This window comes from Diabrotica virgifera, chromosome 4, assembly GCF_917563875.1.
Source record: "Diabrotica virgifera virgifera chromosome 4, PGI_DIABVI_V3a".
Taxonomy (NCBI): domain Eukaryota; kingdom Metazoa; phylum Arthropoda; class Insecta; order Coleoptera; family Chrysomelidae; genus Diabrotica; species Diabrotica virgifera.
In genome coordinates, this window is record NC_065446.1 from 63,002,718 (window position 1) to 63,026,838 (window position 24,121).

Below are 24,121 nucleotides of genomic sequence, written 5' to 3' on the forward strand. Positions count from 1 at the left end.
AAACAAACAAAATTATATACAGGGTTACGCTATAAAAGTCGTAGATGCCTAGCAGAGTAAAAAAACTCGTGTATCTCGGTAATATGAATGCGAGCTGGGATCCATCCGTAGAAATAAAAAGCCGATTAGAACAAACGTGTAATAAGTCCGAGATATTCCAATTTTCTTGTTTTAACTGTATTTGATTTTCATTTATTTATTCATCCTTGTAAGAACCTCTTTATGTTGTTCTGAAGCTATTTCCTTGTGGCATTTTTATAAATAACTAACTAGATGGGAAATAAGCCACAATTAAATTGAAAAAATAATTTTATTAACGTTTCGACGCCCAAATCGGGTGTCGTTGTCAAAATACAACATACTACTGTTTATGACGTGTTCTATCCACGATATTTTCAGAACTCTTCTATACACCCACAACTCGAATGATTCCAGTTTATACATTGATGTTGCATTCAAGGTCCAAGCTTCCATTCCATAAAACAAAATCTATAAAACGTTACACATCGCTAAGCTAACTCTTTACTCCAACTTTAAATCTCTTGTGTAAAGCATTCTTCTCATTATATTGACATTTGCTCTAACCTTTTCTATTTTTAACAAAATCAATGGGAAAATCCCATTAGCTGGTTGTATACCATAATTAAAAATCATACAGAACAAGTAAAGACTTCGTTTGTACAATGGTATAAAAAGTTTATTGAAAAACTATTAAAAAGTCATCCAAAAGGATTCGCAAAACGTTTTCGATCTAGATCAGATCATCTTCAGTGCCTAGAACGAAGTATTTCCACGTTAGAATGAATGAAAAAGGTTAAAATTATGACTAGTTAAAGAAAAATGTGGATAATACTTACGTTCTGCTTAGTAGATGAAACTAACAACCTTATAAAATGGGTGACATCGAGAAATATGATTTACATGTTGATAATCTGATGGTATTAGCGACTCTATGTCGATGTTAAAAGATAAATTTGTTAAGAGTGCTCAAAGGGCAACATGATTCACTGCTCAATAAGAACGTGTGGTTCTTGCCAGTTCAATGGACACAGACCAACAAGAGTATAGGGGATGACAATCTAATTATCAGACAGAAGTGAAATGACAAGAGAGGTAGTCAATGTTTGGTTATGAATAAAGCTCGGATTATAGGCAAAATGCCTTTTCTTTGCCTATTTTGCCTATTATAATTGTTTTTTGCACTTTTTGCCTTTTTTCGTAAATTCCGCCTATTTGTGCCTTTTTTAAAATTTCATGGTACTACCCATGATATTATTCTATTACTAAACCATTCTATAATAAAATTTTGGGTCAATATTAAAATATCAATGGTTTGTTTATATAACAGATTTCTAGGAAAATGTACCTGATCGAGACTTGAGGGTTAACTATTTGGAAATCCCTAAGCTTTATTAGTTTATTATCAGTTGTACAGTCGGTTACTGTATCAGAGTTTAGTCACAAATTGCTATATCCTAGTTTAGTTTTGTTGCGTATACCGACAAGCAAAGAACACGTTTTAAAACATTTTAGACATTTGTGTGAAAAGATGACATCTAAGTTAAGGCTATTTAAGCGGTAAGTTTTATTTTTTCTCTTTTTTTCTCGTCCCACAATATAACTAAATTCTAAAGCGGTTTTAGAATTCTAATTATTTTTTTTTAAATTCTCAGATTTCAAGTAGAAAAAAGTACTTTATTGACCAGCATTGTAGAACCCCACTTCATAAACGTAATTTGGAAAAATTAAATTCCTCTAAGTTAGCCCAAATATCTCTGCGGGATAGTTTAAGCAGTTCAAAAAAAAAGGAGGAAGACGCATTTAAATTTGATTTATGCCAGATGATCATTGCATCCAACATTCCTCTATATTAAGTTAATAACCCTAGTTTTAAATGCTTTTTCGAAAAATATCTTAATAAATCCTTACCGGACGAGAGTACATTGAGAAAACATACTATGGAAAAATGTTATGTGGAATGTATTTGAAAAATTAAGCGGGAGTTAGAGGGCAATTTTTTGTATATTATCGTGGATGAAACGACAGATATATGCGGCAGGTATATAGCTAATTTAATGATTGAAATTTTGAACGAAAACTTTGCGAGAAAACCTTATTTAGTTGCCGTTAAAGAATTGGAAAAAACAAACAATTTAACAATAAGTCGATTTATACAAGATAATAAAAATGTATACCATTTTTTTACCAATTTTTGTACCAATAAGTTTTCAATTTAAAAATCTTTTAGTAATATTTTTAATATTTTCAATATTAATAATTTACTATTAGGATTGAAAACTACTTCGTCTTCGTCTTATACAAGATAGTTTAGCAAACCTCTTTTTACCCAACCCTATACCAGTGAATAAAATAGTTTTAATGCTTTCAGATGCTGCGGCATATATGTTAAAAGCTGCTGTTAATTTAAAGATTTTTTATCCTAATTTAATTCATTGCACTTGTGTAGCCCACCTGGTAAATAGAATTGCTGAAGAAATAAGAAATCTGTTTCCGTTGGTAAATAATTTTATTAATTTTATGAAAAAAGTTTTTGTAAAGGCTCCGTTGAGGGTGCAAATATATAAAGAAAGATTTCCCGGTGTCCCTTTGCCACCTAAACCAGTAATTACAAGGTGGGGAACCTGGCTCGAAGCAGTTTTTTTTTTACTTTGAACACTGCAATGAAATAGAATTAGTTATGTCAGAATTTGATGATGATATTTCCGAAGCCATTCGAGAAGCAAAAAAAATATTAAAAAATCCCAAATTGAAACAGAAACTCGCTTATATCAATGACAATTATAAATTAATAGTTACCACAATTACCTTATTAGAAAAACAAGAGATAAATTTATATGAGTCAGTAAAATTAGTAGATAATTTAAAGACGAAAATTAAATCGGCACCTGGAAGTAACGGTCAATTAATTTTTTAAAAAAATGAAATATGTTTTCGACAAGAATGAAGGTTTTTCGTTTTTATCTAATGTTGCTAAAGTTTTGAATGGGACATTTTCCGAGGAATTACAAATTATGCCAGATTTATTATCCGCTCTGAAATATGCTCCAATTACATCTGTCGATGTCGAACGTTCGTTTTCAATGTACAAATTAATTTTAAGTGATCGAAGACATAGTTTTAAGACCGAAAATATTGAAAAACATTTAGTTGTTTCTATTAATGATAAAATTTTAAGTGGTTATAAATAATAAATTATATTCCTTTATTGCCTATATTTTGACTAAATGTTAATATTCCTGCCTTTTTTAATAAAAATCTTTGCCTATATAGACGGCTTTTTCTTCAATTTTTGTTGTCTATAAATCCGAGCTTTAGTTATGAACTTAAAAATAGTGTAGTTTATGAATTTAAATTATTAGTTAAGCTGAATGGATGTTAATAACTGTATTAAAGTGGAATTTAAATTATAATAAATTAGATTCTATTGTAAAAGTCTAAAAGGTAACTCTCTGTTACAGAAAGGACTATTATTATTATGTTAATAAAAGTGTTATTCATAGCAAAGTCAATGACGTCATTGATGACAGTTTAAAAAAGAAGACGAAAGTTGAATTTAGTTTGAAATAAAAAGAGAAATGAAAAATACTTAAACGTAAACAACTTATAGACGGAAAAAATATAAGATACATAGTAATGTTGTAAAAGATGAAAAGAGAACCACACGTTCTTATCGAGCAGTGAATCATGTTGCCCTTTGAGCACTCTTAACAAACTTATCTTTTAACATCGACTTAGAGTCGTTACTAACATCAGGTTATCAACATGTAAATCATATTCCTCGATGTCACCTTTTTTATAAGGTTGCTATATAGTTTCATCTACTAAACAGAACGTATTATCCACATTTTTCTTTAACTAGTCATAATTTTAACCTGTTGCATTCATTCTAACGTGAAAATACTTCGTTCTAGGCACTGAAGATGATCTGATCTAGATCGAAAACGTTTTGCGAATCCTTTGGGATGACTTTTTAATAGTTTTTCAATAAACTTTTTATACCATTGTACAAACGATGTCTTTACTTGTTCTGTATGATTTTCTGTTTTTATTTTTATTTCCTTTCTTAAAATGCAAGACATTAAAAAATTAAACAAATTATGTGTTCGTTGGTAAAAATCCTTCTATTAATTTAATTTTATCTTTCTCATTCATATTGACATGGCAGACATCTATAATATATTTTAAAGGAGATGACTTTAAAAATTTTTCAATATTTTTGAGTTGCGTTCCTGAGGCGACTTTATTGGAATATGGCTCATTCGATTAGGAGAAATATAAATCTTAAGAGTAGCCCTCAGAAAAATCATAGCATGTGATTTGTCTTTAAAAAGACAATCGTGTAAATAATGGTAAAATATAAGGGAATGTTTCAGATACGAAATATAAGTATTTTTCTTCATTGAGGATCTTGATATATTAATTCTAACTTTGTAAAATCAATCATAAACTGTTCGACAAATAGTAATTCCTTTTTTTGTCTTCTTAATTTTCGTTTTTGATCTGCATTACCGCTTGGTTGTTTAAAAGTTTTTGTAAAGTTGCACTTTATTGTGAAAATATCATTTTTTCTTCCAAAAGAAAATTGTTCCACAATCTTTCGTCTACTGCTGGTAACCCGAAATGAACAGTTTGACTGTATACTGTTAGTGCTGTTTCACAATATAAGAATTTAAACGTGCGAGGGTTAGAACGCACGACGACATTCCAATGGTGGCCCATGTAATCATATGGAGCCTTTCTCACTAGACGGTGGTTGGAACGTTCGGTGAAGTCGCCGTGTTTATGCCGTCCCTCGCTTATAACAACAGACGGCAGACGTGCCGTCTTTACGCACCCAGTAGCATAGGGGACTTAATGCATCCTTTCAAATGATACTGTCGTTCAGTCGCACGAAGGTAGTTTCTTTAGTTGTTTAGTACATTATTTTCATTTACACTTTGTGGCTGTTTAAAGTAGGTGCATATATTTCATATTATGATGTCGCAGATTGATAGTGAAATATTAATAATATTAATTGAAGCGACACCTCTTCGTTGGGACAAAACAATAGAAATATATAAAGATAGAAACTTGAGAAATGCTTGGAATGGTGTATTCCAGGCGCGGATCTAGATATTCATAATAGGGGGTCAGACTTACCTCAAATATTATATTTTCCAGATTTAGCCATACCTACGACTCCACTTACTCTAACGATAAATAAATACACATATTTATAATCCCAGATACCTACAGTATCAAAAAGATTGAGCTCTGATGGGACTCTTTCCGTATTATCAAGCCGTAGTTGCAAGTAAAATTAAACGGAATTATCATAAATACATTTAATATTAAATCATTATTAATATACACAATTTTAAATATAAAGTGACAAATGTGACAAAAATCTTTTTCTAAGGTCGGTAATAATATAACAATAAAGACAAATATATTAATATAATGGTTTCTAAAAGTTGTGAATAAAGTAATTATAAACCAGATTTATGGAAAGCAATACATACGCTACTAAACACAATTTGTGATACTGGGAACAGTTTGGTTTAACAATACACATAAAGAAAACAAAACTAAGTTATCCTAGTTTATCTAAGAAAACTTACGATTATCAGTAAGAAATGTAAAGTCATAACAAGAATCCAGATAAAAAAATGAAGATATTGAACAAATGGACAAAATGAAATACTTAGGAGTCTGGATTAAGGAAAATCTAAATATGCAATCATAAATTTAATCAAGAACAAACCAATCAAAAGCAGCCTTTTTGAAGATAAGGAAATTACTAAGTATGAGTAACCAAAGACTCAAATTGCAACTCCTATATCGAGTGGTAAAATGTCCACTCTATTCTTCTTTTAAGGTACTGAAGCTTGGATTGCTAATGTTGACATAATTAGAAAGTTAGAGACTTTTGAGATGTGCCTTCTTAGAAAACATTTGAAAATACCATGAACTGATCATATTACGAACGAAATGATGTTGCAAAAACCGGAGGAGACAGAGAACCTTTGACCACCATTAAAAGGAGGAAACAGCATATTTTGGGCACATACTTAGAAATGATAAATACGATTTGTTATAGCTAATTATGAAGGGTAACATCGAAGGAAAAATGGGTCCTGGCAGGCGACAAATGTCCTGGCTGGAAACATTCGCGACTGGACCGGGTTTAACACACAGACGCTTTTAAGAAAAGCAGAAGATAGAACCGCTTCAACAATTTTTTTCTCAATAGCACTACCACAACTGTCTATGAGGTCATTTTGCGTTGTCTTACTTATTAGTGTTGAATTCTTGGGAGAATTTTTGAGATGGTGTTCCAGAATCTGATCACCTGCATCAATTCTATATTTAAGAAGTTCCCTGAAGTTCCCTTCGTTTGAATTATTGATTGATTCAGACGATTCCATTTCAAAATCAATAGCACCATCATCTCTGTGCCCTCTTAAACGAATGTTTTGTCGACCGCACAAAATAATTTTTTTTATAATAGGAACAAGTTTTATTCGATTTTCCTTGACTGTTTTTGAAACTTTATTATTTAATTGACAGATGACGTTTTCTGACTTACCTTCACACACTCTTTTAAAGTTGGTACATTTTAATTGAGCCGCTTTATGATAGTTATTATCAAAATGGCTTTTTAATATCTCACTCGCTTTCTTGAATTTAACGAAGGGGCTTAGTAACTAAATTTTGTAATGCGATTTTACTTTAGCCCCCCTCTTTAGGCCCGAATAAAACACACACACGGCAGTAAGCACCTTCATCTTTCTTGCTGTAAGATAAGATTTTAAGATTTTAAGATTTTAAGTCGTCACTGCACTTCTCGTTACCCACAAAGCAACCGATATCGTTATAATTAGTGGCTGCCGAATCTGTATCACACGTAATAATCCGGTCAACTTAGACATCAAAATGCTTGGCAAATAACAAAAATTGCCGGAGAGCCAAATTTTTGTGGAGAGCTAGGGTATACCATAACAAATAAAGTTTAAAAAGTCCCCATCGATCCCATATGTGCGTCAAAAGTTATTCGGGGTCAAAGGTCAAAATTTGAGATTTTTTGGATTTTTCGAAAACGGTAAGTTTTATCAAAAAAATCCTTAAACCAAAGTTGTAGATCTTAAAATTCTCTACAAAAATAGTCCTTATTATTTTTTTTATAATAGTTGCCATTCCTGAGATATCGCGATTCAAATAGTCACATTATACAGGATATGCACACGTTTCCACACCACCTGTGAGGTAGTGTACTCGGCGCGTTATTTTTTACCGTGGTTTCCCCTATAGGCCTACTCCACTAACTGTTTTGACAATTTTAGGATAATTTAAGGAAACAATACCGGTCAAGTTCCAGATATTACCTTATTATTGATATTGATTATTGATATTGCTATTAATTATTAGGTTAACTATTGTTTTGATTTCTTTAGATATTTTAATCAGATTCATATTCTTGAAAGTCTACTTTAACAGTCAAGTCTTCTTCGATTTCATCTTCTTCCTCTTCCTCTTGCTGGATGTTCAAAAATTGTTCAAATGTGACTGAGTCATTGGTCTCTCCATTAAAATCACAGGAGTCTTCCTCTGTTGTACTAAACTGGACATTTGAGCAAGACTGACCTTGGCAGTTGGTACACACTAGAGAACACAGCAACCCGACTTTTTTACATCCATATTTGGCACTACATACAACCTTTTTTGCAATTGCAAAAAATAGTGTTAAGGAGTTTTTCTGGAGCAGGTGGGAGTGAGGTTTTAATCGGTTCCAGAGTATTATCTATTCATTTCCAACTCCAGTCTTCTGGATTCAGTTCATTGCCTAGCCATGTTTGAACTTGATAATATACTCGATACAAATGTTGAAAATCAGATGCTGATGTTGGAGGAAGACATGATAGTTGTACTTGTTTCTTGTTTCGCGTATTTTTTACAAAAGTTAAGTATCGGTATTTATCAAGACAAATAATTTTTTTTGGAGCAAGAAGAAAGCGAATTCCTTCAGTAATTATTGTTTGCGGCGTAGAATAAAGTTCTGTAAAAACTTAACAGCAGTCAGTCAAATCTTTTTTTTTCGAATAATTTAAGTACTGACGTTTTGCCCCTTCTGTACATTGCGGACGTAGTGTCGCAGCCGGTTATCGCATGTGAAAATAAAATGTACTTTTGGCATTTGGGATAAGCCGATAAACTATTCGAAGAATATATCTCTGTTCGCTGTTGAGCCCTTCCAGGTTTCAGAAAATAAATAACTTTATCTACTGGAGTCCCTGCAGTAATCAGAACCAACAAATCAAGACCTTCACTAACTACAATTGTGTTTGTTGCCTTAAATTTTTCAATTGCTGTCTCAATTATAAGGACATCTGCGTCATTTTTAGCTTGTTTCACTTCAATATTCGCAGCTGTTAATTTGTCAGTTAACATTTCAGCTTTTTTCAGCTTTCTTCTTGCGGTTTATGGAGCTCCAAAAAAAATTATTTGTCTTGATAAATACCGATACTTAACTTTTGTAAAAAATACGCGAAACAAGAAACAAGTACAACTATCATGTCTTCCTCCAACATCAGCATCTGCTTTTCAACATTTGTATCGAGTATATTATCAAGTTCAAACATGGCTAGGCAATGAACTGAATCCAGAAGACTGGGGTTGGAAATGAATAGATAATACTCTGGAACCGATTAAAACCTTACTCCCACCTGCTCCAGAAAAACTCCTTAATACTATTTTTTGCAATTGCAAAAAAGGTTGTATGTAGTGCCAAATGTGGATGTAAAAAAGTCGGGTTGCTGTTTTCTCTAGTGTGTACCAACTGCCAAGGTCAGTCTTGCTCAAATGTCCAGTTTAGTACAACAGAGGAAGACTCCTGTGATTTTAATGGAGAGACCAATGACTCAGTCACATTTGAACAATTTTTGAACATCCAGCAAGGGGAAGAGGAAGAAGATGAAATCGAAGAAAACTTGACTGTTAAAGTAGACTTTCAAGAATATGAATCTAATTAAAATATCTAAAGAAATCAAAACAATAGTTAACCTAATAATTAATAGCAATATCAATAATAAGGTAATATCTAGAACTTGACCGGTATTGTTTCCTTAAATTATCCTAAAATTGTCAAAACAGTTAGTGGAGTAGGCTTACAGGGGAAACCACGGTAAAAAAAACGCGCCGAGTACACACCTCACAGGTGGTGTGGAAACGTGTGCATATCCTGTATAATGTGACTATTTGAATCGCGATATCTCAGGAATGGCAACTATTAGGAAAAAAATAATAAGAACTATTTTTGTAGAGAATTTTAAGATCTACAACTTTGGTTTAAAGTTTTTTTTGATAAAACTTACCGTTTTCGAAAAAAAATCCAAAAAATCTCAAATTTTGACCTTTGACCCCGAATAACTTTTGACGCACACATGGGATCGATGGGGACTTTTTAAACTTTATTTGTTATGGTATACCCTAGCTCTCCACAAAAATTTGGCTCTCCGGCAATTTTTGTTATTTGAAATGTCTATATAGACCGGGTTATAACTGATTCTGGTGAAAATACATTTACACCAATACTATAGTTTCCGACAGCTGACGTTAACGTAGGCGTACTATTTCCATCGGCAACATTAGTAGACCGAGGACTTACTTGAGAACGTGGCTTCTTTATGAACTGCATTATGTCGGTTTGAATCTTTCGTTTGGACATATTCACTATTAATAATTAATGAATAATTATTTGTCAACGCTAGCAAACACAATTCACGACTATTAATCTCACTGGTCACTTTTTTCCAACTGGAGGTGTAAAGATTAACGTTTCTACCATCAATGAGTAGGTACGCGCCCCTGGATTATCTAGTAAAATTCAAATTTTTATATCTTTATTATATCTACCGCAAATTTGAAACGTGACTTTTCATGAGGTAAGGTTTATACCCAGTGTAATGTATTTGCATTTTAAGATATAATTTCTGTTATTCTTTGAATTGAGAAAAATATTTCAGTTGTTTATGGCTTTATCGGTACCCAAACAAATCCGGCTTCAACTTATTTTTCAGAAAAGGCTGGTTTTATTAGATTTTATTGCTTCTTTCAATAATTCTTTGGAAGCGGTTTTCGATCAATTTATTGTTCTACTGATGGCTTAAAGTTTAGGGTTGACAGAAAGAAAATAATAAATAATAAAAAAATACTTATAGACTAAATACAATAGGGGGCTCTATAGACCCTTTGACCCTCCCCTGTATCCGTGCCTGGTGTATGCCGTGCATTTAACAGTGCACGAATTAATTTGAATTAATTAATTTGACGAATTAGGTGAAAAAAACCGGTTCCTCTTATTTCTCTTTCTTCGACGATAAAGTAAACACAACGCTATAATTTGATTTCGCTTCATATAAATATACATTTATTCTACGAAATTATATTTAGTTTTATAGGGTAAACAACTTTGTGAAAACTGGAGTAGGGTTGCGGTCACGTCTTGTGTGAAATTATCTAAAAACAACATTTAAAACGAGAGGAACAACATTTAAAAATGAATGGATGACAGAGGGTCTTTTAAATTCTATACATGAAAAACATAGATTGTAATGTTGTTCTGAAGCTGTTTCCTTGTGGAATTTTTATAATAAACTAGTTTAAATGGGAAATAAGCCACAATTTAACTAAAAAAAATAATTTTATTAACGTTTCGACGTCCAAATCGGATGTCGAAACGTTAATAAAATCATTTTTTTAGTTTAATTGTGGCTTATTTCCCATTTAGAATAGTTTATTACATATAGTGTATGAGCTAATTGGTCTACCCCAAAATCCCGACAGCCAAAATCCCGACAGCACAAATCCCGACAGCCACAATCTCGATGGCCAAAATCCCGACACGCCAAAATCCCGACAGGCCAAAATCCCGACAGGCCAGAATCCCGACAGGTTTGATAAGTTTCTTTTTAACATATAATTACATTTATTTCTTGTTTTTTGTTTATGGCCATCTGTTTTTTATTTTTTGTTACCAAACAAAAGTATTTTGTATTAAAAGTATTAAACAAAAGTCGGAAATTTTACTTATGCGAGGATTGTTGCATGTCGGGATTTTGGCCTGTCGAGATTCTGGCGTGTCGGGATTCTGGTGTGTCGGGATTTTGGCTGTCGGGAATTTGGCTGTCGGGATTTTGGGCGGCACCGGAGCTAATTAGATGAGCTAATGCAAGATCCCACAAATAACTTAGTGGAACAACGATTGTAAAAACAAATTAAGGCTTTTAATTAAAAACATAAGAAATAATAACTGACCAAATAGAAATTGCAAATGAATTAAATACGCATTACAGTACATTAGGACAAAAGTATGGACAAAAAATACTCATGTGTATATACATCGGATACATCGTAATTATATAATAAATATCAGACATCGTATCATGTACCTACCTCAGCCACAAAGTGTAAATAAAAATAAAATATACCAAACAACACAGCAAAATATCTTCGTGCGACTCAATTCTTACTGTGTGTAAAGGATAGGTGCATCAAAACTATCGCACGAGAAATTCCCTCGCACGTTCAAAATTCTTATAATGTGAAACAGCACTTGGTCATTTTTTTCTTGTTACCAACCACGCATGTTCTTAGTTCTTTTAATATCGACATCGAGAATATAGTAGAGTATGACGTTATCATATTAGGTGAGTCTCCTCTTCACATACTGACAAATATATAAAATAAAACCATCAAAATTTGGGCGATTCATTTATCAGTGAGGTCCATCGTTCACGGTGCAACTGTTTTATAAAAACGGTCTGAAACCGATTGCACTCGCAACTATTTTGTTATATCGGCAGCGTAAACGCATGAGGATTCGCCCACGAGGCAATCCACGTGGAGCTGGCAATCCACGTGGAGCTGGTTTCCAACTAGTTTTCAACCGTTATTTTAACAATTACGTCGTGGGCGCTGGTCTAAGACATCAATTCTTTACAAAAAATGAATAATACAACTACGCTTAACTTACTGCCACAAAATCATAGATACTTTTAATAGTATAGTATATTATCGTTATCCTGAGCACATATATTTGTGGACGAAAAATATTTGATTACAGTTAGTCACACAAAAATCAGTTTTTTGTGACATTTTTCGTTTGGCCATAATAGTCTAGTCAAATAAAATTACGACGAAAATCACAATTTAATTCCGTACAGGTTGGAAAAAATTTTATATCAATGTTTAGGTGAGAACAAAAAAAAATTTCAAGAAATTATTAGTAGTAATTGCACAAGAGCTCTAAAATTATGGAATTTTTCCCGAGTGACACTTTGACAGTTTTAATTTCACGACCCGAAGGGGAGTGAAGGGGAGTAAAATTATGTCAAAGTGTCACGAGGGCAAAAATTCGATAATAATTTTAGAGATCGAGTGCAATTTGTTGCGATTATTTCATGAATAAAACTGTTCAAAACCAAAATTTTATTGTAATTTATTTATGTAAGTACAAATTAGTACAATTAAACACACAGTTGTTATAAATATTTGACGGTTGAAAGTCATCACTTTTATAATTTTTAAAATATTAATTGTCATTAATGTCACCGAATGTATTTTTTCGTAGCAACGAAGGGCATCTGACGTAATATACTTGACGACGGGATATTATAAAAAATTATCAGTTTAATTTTTATTTCTGTAGCTTTCTATTGGTCAGAATCTCCTATGAATGAAATAATCTTATCTATGTTTATCATGGAATCATTGTTTAAATAATTAAAAATGGGACATTTTTGCACACAATTTACCTTTTCAACTGCTGCGGTAATTTCTGTTTTTATGAAGGTTTTTACGATTTTTTTTCTGAAAGAAAAAGCTTTCTTTTAAGACTTATTAAATTAAATTTGAACCTTTGTTTATTGAAATAATTGTATATAAAGCTTGAAAAACAAATTTGAAAAAAAATATTTGCATTATACATAAGAACTATTAAATACATTATTTTGCAAAAAAAATTTGAAAAAAAATTGTTTATGACAAATGAATGAATTTCTATTTATTGTAAATAGGCTCAAGCAGATAATATTATTATTCTTATAGGCTACCTTATTTTTCAAAATATTCAAAATATACAGTGTGTCCAGAAACTCTACCGACAAACGAAGACAGGAGATTCCTCAGATAATTTTAAGACAATTTAACCCAATTCACCTAGTCCGAAAATGCTTCCTAAGGGAGCTAGAGCTCTTTGAAGATGGCGCCATGTAATTAGTTTTTCTTAAATACCTCTAGAACATTTCTATTTAGAAAAATGAAAATTTGTATACATATTTACTTTCCAGAAATTAATCGATTACATCTATTGCAAATTTCTAGTACCGGTCATAGACGTTCGTTTTGGGTAGGGCAAAGGTTATTTTATCGCATAACTTTTTTGTCTTTAACTTTTAAGCATTTTTGATACTGGATTATTAAATTATGAGGTATTCTAGTACTAAAAGGTACTCTTACTTTAAGTCGGTAGGACACACTGTTTTCTAGAAAAATCGATTTGAAAGTTTTTAGTTTTGGGAATTTGAAAAAAAATTGAAAAAAATTAAAAAAAAAGATGTATTTTACCAAGTTAAAGCAAGAGTAACTTTTCGTACTCGAATATCTCATAATTGAATAATCTAGTGTCAAAAATATTTAAAAATTAAAGACAATAATAAAGTTATGCTATTAAATAACTGTTGACCTACCCAAAACGGACGCCTATGACCGGTACTAGAAATTCGTCATTAATGAAATTGATTAATCTCTGAAATATAAATAAATGTACCAGTTTTCATCTTTCTAAATAGTTTTTTTTTAAATTTTTTTTTTTTTTAATTCAAAGAAAGAAAAATTTTCAAATTGATTTTTCTTGAAAACGGTGTATCCTATAATCCTATCGACTTAAAGTAAGAGTCCCCTTTAGTACTAGAATACCTCATAATTTAATAATTCAGAGTCAAAAATGCTTAAAAATTAAAGACAAAAAAGTTAGGCGATAAAATAACCGTTGCCCTACCCAAAACGGACGCCTATGACCGGTACTAGAAATTCGCAATGGATGGAATCGATTTATTTATGGAAAGTAAATACGCATACCAATTTTCGTTTTTCTAAATAGAAGCGTTCTGGAGGTATTTAAGAAAAACTAATTACATGACGCCATCTTCAAAGAGCTCTAGCTCCCTTAGGAAGCATTTTCGGACTAGGTGAATTGGGTTCAAATGTCTTAAAATTACCTGAGGAATCTCCAGTCTTCGTTTGTCGGTAGAGTTTCTGGACACCCTGTATATAAATAACATTGTTAATTAGTAGGGATGATAGCTGTACTCATGCAGTTTTAAATGTTTTTTGCTATTTTATTTGAGAATAAAGCCACAATTTAATGTTAAAATTATATTTATTTTTGACCTTTCGACTTCCACTTTAAAAATCGTGTTCTTTATTTTTTTTATAGCGATTTCCCAAGTCCAAACTCACAAACGTCAAAAATAAATTTAATTTCAAACTAAAATTGTTGCTTTATTCCCAAATAAAATAGTAAATTACATAAGATGCCACAAGTAAATAGCTTCAGAACAATATTAAACGTTATTATTGATAAATAAACAAATTATAAATTTTTAAAGTGGGGAAAGCTATCTCGGCAAAAAATAGTCCTATAAAAACGTTTTTTATATATATTGTAGCGTGATTAGTGTAATTACTTCTAATTACAATAAAACTAGCGGTTCGTAATTTATATACGACTTTATTTATATAAGTTACAGACGAATTTATCTTATACACTAAACTTATTCACAAAATATGCCCGTATTTATACCCGGTTGTTATTCTGGAACAATCGACTCCCATCTCGAGCTATCGGCTTGTTCCGCCTACGTGACGTACCTTCCAGAATTCTCCGGCGAGGCCTAGCACATCCGATTACGTCATTCTCGAGGTGTTTACTGTTATACGGGGATCGGCCAAGATTTCTCTTCCGCTACACTGCTCCCCTCTTAAGATCTGAGCGTCTCGATCAGCAACTCTAAATGAAGGCCCAGGATGGCGGAATCTACACGACTCTCCAGCTCTGCATACACCCTTCAAGAAGAAATAACAGTCTACTGTCTTTGAAGGGTACGACATCTTCGGGTTCATGCAACACACAGTGATTTGTACACCAGTTCCTCTGAAGACCACTTCAAGCATGCTTCTCACAATCTTCCAATCCAGATTTTCTACTGCATGGCCTATTTTTGGTAAAGCCAAATTTTTGATGTCATAATTACACACGATTTTCTTCAAATTAGTTAGAGCACGCCATATGTTCTCGTAGATTGGCGTGTCCGTATAAGACTTTCTGGTCACCATATACAGCAAAGATCGAGGACCATCTTCCAATCGCAGTACTCTTCCAATTTTAGGCTGCTGATTTCTTAACTCGTCCAGGCGGCCGAACTTTCTATTGAATACGGACGATATTCCTTTAGTCATCTCGAGGTCTTGGGCAACACAGTGGGCCAGAGAGACGTTTTCTGGAACACCAAACAGATCTTGCTGAACTTCTGTGATCACGCCGAATCTAGCACTCTTTCTCGCTGCGTAATTTGACATAAATTGATTAAAACTTGGCTGTGCGACATCTTTCATCTCCTGTTGGAGGACTCGTGCTTCTTCTGTTTCATTTGAGCCAGCATATGGTGCAAGACGATTTATGTGAATAACTTTTGGTTTACCGTTTGGCAACTTCTTAATTCTATATATTACGTCATTTATTTTCTTCTTAACTTCATACGGACCTTCCCATTGTCTTTGCAGTTTAGGACACAAGCCTCGACGACGTTGCGGATTATAAAGCCAGACAAGATCACCTACTTCGAAGCTTTCATTCTTGCATCGAGAATCATATTGATCTTTCATTCTGTCACTGGCTATCTGGATGTATTGTCGGGCAAGTTCATGAATGTTGTTCATTCGTAATTTCAGGCGGTCAACGTAGTCTTCGCCTGCAACATGTTCCTCGGAAGGTCCGCAGCCAAACTCTAGGTCGCAGGGCAACCGAACTTCACGACCCAACATCAGGCAGGTTGGTGTTTGACCTGTAGTTTCATTTACGGCCGAGCGGTAGGCCATCAGGAATAAATGAATGTGTTGGTCCCAATCTCGCTGATGTTCAGATACAACTTTGGACAAGTGTTTACCCATCGTTCGGTTCATCCTCTCGACCATCCCATCTGATTGAGGATGCAGGGGTGTTGTTCTGGTCTTATTGGCACCAATCAATTTACAAACGTTTTGGAAAAGAGCTGACTCAAAGTTTCGCCCTTGGTCGGAGTGGATCTCCAAGGGAACACCAAATCGGCTAAAGAATTCTTTAACAAGTACCTCTGCAACGGTAGCAGCTTCTTGATTTGGTAATGCATAGGCCTCAGTCCATTTTGTAAAATAATCCATGGCTACCAGGATGTATTTATTTCCAGCATCGGTTTCTGGAAATGGACCTGCAATGTCGATAGCTACTCTTTCCATAGGACTTCCAACATTGTACTGTCTCATGGGTGCTCTCTTTTTACCAACCGGGCCATTACCGGATGCACACGGTTCACATTTTCGGCACCATCTTCTTACATCATCTTTACAGTTCACCCAATAGAACCGTTCTCGAACCTTTTGCAGAGTCTTCGTAATACCAAAGTGTCCACCTGATGTACCGTCATGCAACTGACGCAATACTTCTGACACTTTACTTTTAGGTACAATTAACTGAAGCTTAGATTCTGTACCATCATCGTTCTCAAAGGTTCTGTACAGAAGATCATCTTTTAGTACCAGGCAATTCCATTGGCTCCAGTAGGCCTTGACTTCTGGACTACATGCACTAATGTTCTGCCAACTAGGTCTCTCACCTTGCCGCATCCAATCCAATACTCTTTTTATACATGGATCATCTTCTTAGGCGTCTTGTAACTGTTGGGGCTGCCATTGCTCATTAATTACGGTGGTTCGTCTCACGGGGCAAAATCGTTCCTCTAATTTGGCACAGTGATTACAATTCGCACTGCATGGTCGTCTCGAAAGGGCATCAGCATTTGAGTGAACTCTTCCGGCCCTGTGTTCTATCTCGTAATCATATTCTTGTAATCGTTCTAACCATCTTGCCATCTGGCCCTCTGGATTACGGAATTGTATGAGCCATTTTAGAGCAGCGTGATCGGTGCGAAGAAGGAACTTTCTGCCATACAAGTATTTATGGAAATGTTCGCAAGCCTTCACTACACCCAGCAGTTCTCTTCTGGTAACGCAATAGTTTCTTTCCGGTTTCGACAGGACTTTGCTGAAATAAGCGATGACTTTTTCCTGTCCGTCCTGGATTTGGGAGAGAACAGCTCCTATAGCACTGTTGCTAGCATCGGTATCCAAAACAAATTTTCCTGCCTGTCCCGGGTAGCTTAATATCGGTGCACTGATCAGAGCCATTTGTAGTTGTTCGAAAGCTTTTTGGCACTCTTCACTCCATGTATATTCTTTGCCCTCCTCCGTCAACTTTGTTAGGGGCTTGGAGATATTGGCAAATCCTTTGACAAATCGTCGGTAATATGTACATAGGCCAAGGAAACTTCTAATTTCATGTTTATCTTTTGGTACTGGCCAATCTTTAATTGCTTCAATCTTTTCAGGATCAGCTGTTACACCATTACTCGATACAATATGTCCCAAATACTTAACTTCTCGTCGAAACATGTGACATTTCTTCGGACTTAACTTCAAGTTCGCTGCCCTCAATCGTTGAAAGACTTCTATTAGATTCTTGGCATGTTCATCAAAGGACCTTCCAACCACAATTACATCATCCAAGTAAACCAGGCATGTTTTCCATGTTAGACCTCTTAAAACTGCCTCCATTAATCTTTCAAATGTGGCAGGGGCATTACATAAACCAAACGGCATAGCCGTAAACTGCCAAAGCCCTGATCCTATCGAAAATGCGGTTTTCTCCCGATCGGCTGGCTCCATGTCTACTTGCCAATATCCACTTTTTAAATCGAGTGTGGAAAACCAACGAAAACCGGAGAGAGTATCCAATGTATCGTCTATTCTGGGCAAAGGATAACTATCTTTTTTTGTTACCGCATTGAGCTGGCGGTAGTCGATACAAAAACGCGTTGAACCATCTTTCTTCTTTACCAGAACTACTGGTGATGTCCATGGACTGTTCGATGGTTCAATTACCCCTTGTTTGTCCATATCCTTGATAATCTCTTCGGCTTCATCTCTTTTCGCAAATGGAAGTCGTCTAGGCCGTTGTCTGATTGGCTGAGCGTCTCCGGTATTTATTTTATGCGTTACTATGCTTGTTTTGCCCTTATCCTTCTTATCAATAGCAAAAACATCTTGATACTCTATCAGCATAGACCTTACTTTTTCCGTTCGTTCATAATCAAGGTCTTGGCATCTTTCAATGATCATCTCGACAAGGTCTTTTGGATATTTTGACTTTGATGATTTCTCATTGGTATTCATAGAGCAAATAGAAGCCACGGAAACACACTGTCCGATCAAAGCTCCTCTACTTAACTTAATAGCAGTTTCCCTTAAATTCATAACTCTTACAGGGATGACATCTCGAACTTTTACCAAAGTTTTCGCCGTTAGGAACTCGACATTTTCTACATCTTCGACCATCCTTAAACTTCCCTCTCGGCAGTGTCCATCAAGCATGGTCATCAGAATTTTCTCACTATTACCGGGTATGGTTACGTCGCATGTAGTTAGTAAGCGGATGACATCTTCTTTGTCGTCGTGAAAGGGCAACTCTTCACCGTTGATCCTGAGAACTCCATTTTGAACATCCAATATTGCCCCCACTTTTCGTAGTACGTCCATCCCCAATATGAACTCGTCGGAGATCTCGGCAATTAATACTTGATGTTCAACTGTGGTCTGGCCAATGGATACTGACATATTAGCCTCGCCATATGTATTAATTAGCTCACCAGTCGCTGTTCTAAGCTTTACTGTTGCAGGTGATAATTTATTATGGTCTCGTACTACATCTGGACGTGCGATAGTTCTCGTTGCACCTGTATCCACCAAAAATGATCTACATCTATTACTGATACGACCTTCGATGTATAAGTTGTGGATTCCACCGGAGGACGTAAGGTTGACAGTTACTATGGGGGCTCTAGTTCTCGAGGTCGGCAGTTGCCCCTTGGTGTCGACCCGCTCTAGTTTTCCGACGGCTGTACGATCTTCTTACAATTACGACGAATGTGGCCTACGTCTCCACAATTCCAACATCTAGGCTCGCGTCTCTTTGGCATCTGATTACTTAATACTCTCCGTATCATTTCCTCCAGACGTTCATCGTTGTGTTCGTCACTTTCTTCAATGGTTCTTACTCTATGGCCTCGTGAAGTTTGACTAGCCGTTTCGTGTTCCAATGCAATAGCAAGTGCTTCATCTAAAACTTTCGGTCTTGCTAGTCGTAAAGCTTTCTGTAGTTCATTATCTTTCAGCCCATTGACGAAGGTATCTACTGCAATTTCTTCTAAAACGCTGTCTGGCACCTCTGGATAAGCCAACCGCATCACACGAGCCACATCTGCTTCAAATTCTTGCAGATTCTCACTTGCTCGTTGACTTCTACTTCGCAGTTGTGCTTTGTATACTTGTTGTAGATGGGCATCTCCATAGCGTTTTTCTAGACGAGTGAACAAGGTCTGGTAACAATTTTCTTGACCCTTGGAAATTGACCTTAATATATCTGCAGCATCACCTCGTAAAGCAGCAGTCAAGGAAACAGCCTTTTCTTGTTCGGTCCAATGATTGGCGGTCGCAATAGCTTCAAACTGTCTAAGATATATGGACCAAGAGGACTTTCCATCAAATGGTGGTAATTTGAATCTCATATTATGCGACGTTTCGTCTCTCGGTAGTTCATCTTTCACTAAAGGATCTAACGCTGCTGCATTAACTGATGGTTGTACTTTTGTATCGGTTATCCTGCTCTCTAGCTGTTTGATCTTTTCTTCTACGGTCTCTACACTTTTCTGCATCTTATCGAATGTTCTAGAAACTTCTTCAAATTTCTCATTGTTCTGTTTACAAACTTCTTCTAGTTTTTCGTTGTTTTGCCTACAGACCTCTTTAATTATTTGAGAAGTCTCATCGAATCTTTTAGCAACATTTTCGAATTTCTCGTCGCTTTTTCTACTAACTTCTTCAAGTTTCTCGTTGTTCTGTCTAGAAGTTTCATCGATCTTTTGAGAAACACTTTCAAATTTCTCGTTGCTTATCTTAGAAGTATCATCAATCGTTTCAGAAACAGTTTTTAATTTCGATAAGATTGCTTGTTCTGCTGACTGGAAATGGAACGTCTCTGGATCATCTCCGTTCTTCGTTAAGACTTCCTCGAGTCGTTCTTGTAGGACTATCTTGAGCCCACTGCTGTCCAGATCCCGTTCCTCTAGCTGTTCACGGAGCTGTTTTACTGTAAGTTCTCGTAGCAACATCTTTGGTCGGCACACACGTACTTTCCAAAATGTCTTTTAAAAGTCTTTCCGAATACCGAACAATCAACGCACTTTAACTATTCCCGACGAATAAAGTCCAAAAGTCTTTTAAAGTCTTTCCGAATACCGAACAATTAACGCACTCCGGTTATTCCCGACGAATAAAGTTCAAAAGTCTTTTAAAGTCTCTCTGTAATTCACTTATTTATATCGCACTAAGTTTACCGAACACCGACACCAACTGTAGCGTGATTAGTGTAATTACTTCTAATTACAATAAAACTAGCGGTTCGTAATTTATATACGACTTTATTTATATAAGTTACAGACGAATTTATCTTATACACTAAACTTATTCACAAAATATGCCCGTATTTATACCCAGTTGTTATTCTGGAACAATCGACTCCCATCTCGAGCTATCGGCTTGTTCCGCCTACGTGACGTACCTTCCAGAATTCTCCGGCGAGGCCTAGCACATCCGATTACGTCATTCTCGAGGTGTTTACTGTTATACGGGGATCGGCCAAGATTTCTCTTCCGCTACAATATATTAAAAATTGTCAGCCACACGAATATCAAAACAGAACTATTATTTTAAACAACGTTATTAAAAAAAAACAAGTTAAAAACAAATTACAACAATTTTAGAACACCATTTTGGAGGGCAGTTTGCCCTCCAAAAAAATTTTGATTTCTGATTGCATTATTTATCGAAAAAATACATAAAAACAAAAAAAGTGAGAGCTTGTAATAGTGTATACTTTTTCGGCAACAACCGTGTTTTTGCAATTGAAAAAATAGTAACATTAAAAAACAAATTAAATATCTCATAAACTTTTTAACATTTTTCAAATAAAAATTGCTTTATATTGGTAACGAAACGCAACTTTTCCTGCAAAATAAAATATTTTGTAGTGCTTATTTAATAATGCAAATAATAATTTTTTGCAAATTTAAATTATAATTTTTTGCAAATGTCTTTTTTAAGAGTTATACATAATTATATAAATAAATAAATAAAGGCTCCGATTTAATTTATTAACTCTTAATTGGAAGCTTTTTCGTTCAACTTTGCAGAAAAAATCGTAAAAATCTTCATAAAAAGATGAATTACCGGAGCAGCTAAAAAAGTAAATTTTGTGCCAAAATGACCCATTTTCAACGAAAACTTTTCGTTTATAAATTTGCAAAAGTCTGTGTGTTATTGCGTTGCCGCTCCTGCAATACTTAGAGCAGATGTATCGATGGATTCTTATGTAGTTTTGTCTTCTGAATCCAAATCTGAAAACGGCATTTCGATATCTCTAACCTTCTTCGAGATAATCGACCTCAAAATCTAAAATGTGACGTCACAATCCGGTTATCTCCTACCAGGCACTAAACGTCAGCTGAAATCTTTGATTAGGAAGTAGGCTACTTTTTTAATCTGAATTTGTTAAGCAAAGCAAATGTTATTATTTATATTTGAGTTTGACACTTCGTTAATGTCAAACTAAATTTTAAATTATTTAGCTATTAATAAAACATAAATGTCATTTTATAGTGAATTTAATTATTATATTATTATAAAATAATATGTGTAATAAATGTATAAAAATACAATTTGAGTATATTTTGAAAGCAATAATACATATTATACTATATTAATAATGAATCAGTAGAAACGATTATATTTAAATTTGGTAAATTATCTGTAACTCCACTCGACCAGCGACCAGCCAGCGACCAGCGCACACAACTCAAAACACAAGTACGTAAATACGGTTGCGTGAAGCGTGGCGCAAAGCCGTGGAATTTACGAGACTCGCTAGGTCTGTAGATCCAAGTAAAGTTCATCAGTAAAAAGTATCTTTATCATGTATGTATTATTTATTTTACAATATTGGAAAATTGTTATTTAAAATGTGGTTTGGAATAAAAAAGTATGTTCTGATATATGAAATTACATCCTTCTAATGGAAAAAAATATTTGACGAATTTTCTCAAATTATGGATACCAACATCATTTTCATTTATAACTTTTGTATTTTTAATTTGACGAAGAAAAGTTATTCTTCATAAAAATCTCTTCTTGGTCTAAGATTTATGATGCAACCATCATGAATAAAATTTTATTAATTTTATACGAGGTATGTAAAAAAATATGAATTTCGAGTAAAGTATCTTTATAGTTCACAACATTTAAATTAGAATGATGTACTTGCACATTAAAACACAATTTTTAATTCTAAACAGTTTTTCGTAATAGCAATTTTCTATGTTATGAATTTAAATAGGTATATAAACAAAGTTTTCGTTATGATAATGCTCGCATTTTCAGCTTGTTAATTATTGAAACAATGATCTCCTTATATAAATTATATACCTTTGTGAAAATATATTTTGTTTTCACCCAAATTTTGATATAAAATATGTTCCAAAGCTAAACAGAATTACATGTTGATTGTTTTATTTGATTATGCTATAAATAAAATAACATTGTTGTAGATATTGACGAAAAAACATTACATTTGTTAGATTCTCTTCGTAATTACAACACGCATACCTAATACTCCTTTTGGATAAGTTAAAACTTGGTAAACATAAACTTATAAAAAAAATAAACTGTAAGTCTTAGGTATACGTAACTAACACCTTGTCCTTTAATATTAATAGACAAAATAATGTCTTTCGTGCTAACCTAGAACTTATAGTTTAACAGGGTCTGTAAAGGTTTTTCTTATTTTTCTATACATGTAGCAATAATAGTCCAATGGAATTTTGTATCTAATAATTTTTAATAGATCATCCTAGTGAATGTTCAATTTCAAGGGATTAGAAATTCAACCTACTACTGTATTTTAACCTGTAAATAAATGTTTTTGTACATATTATATAATAATAAATGAGACACAGATACACTAAATGTTTCTTTTACTCCCTTAATTCCCCATTAAAAGTCCTACTGGGTACTCTTAATAAAATAAAGTCAATAATATGTAGTTAGCAATAAAGCTACAAATGCGCTGTAATGTTTATAAATGTGAAACGGAAGTAAAATGTGTTTAACGGTTAAAAAGTTCCCAAACAAGACACAAGATTAAATAGAAAATAAAAGAAAAACAAATGTATGTAACAACGTTCTATAAGTGAACGGCACTTGATACACTACAGCAACAATGCGACTTTGCATTAAATAATAAGTTTCCTGAAAACTTGAATCCCACGAGGAGTGCAGGATCATGGCTGCGCAGCGAAAGACACCACTGACTTCTAGGTAGGCTAGGAACCAAGGTCCCTATACCATAGGTTGTATGGTAACTTTGACATTGACAAATGAAATATTGTCATCGTGACGTCACCCAGACGATCAATTTTACGAATTGTTTGTAAACATAATAGGATACGTGGTTTGGAGGCTATATTTTGTTATTAAATATCGTTAGTGTTTTAATTTGTGTTTATATCTTGAGATATAATGTATCTATAGATATCATTAAGTGTTTTTAGTATAATAACTTAAACCCAAAACTCTTTTACAAGTGTTAAGATACATTTTAATGTGGTTGTATTAAGTACCTACTGGATTTTCTTTCTGCTGT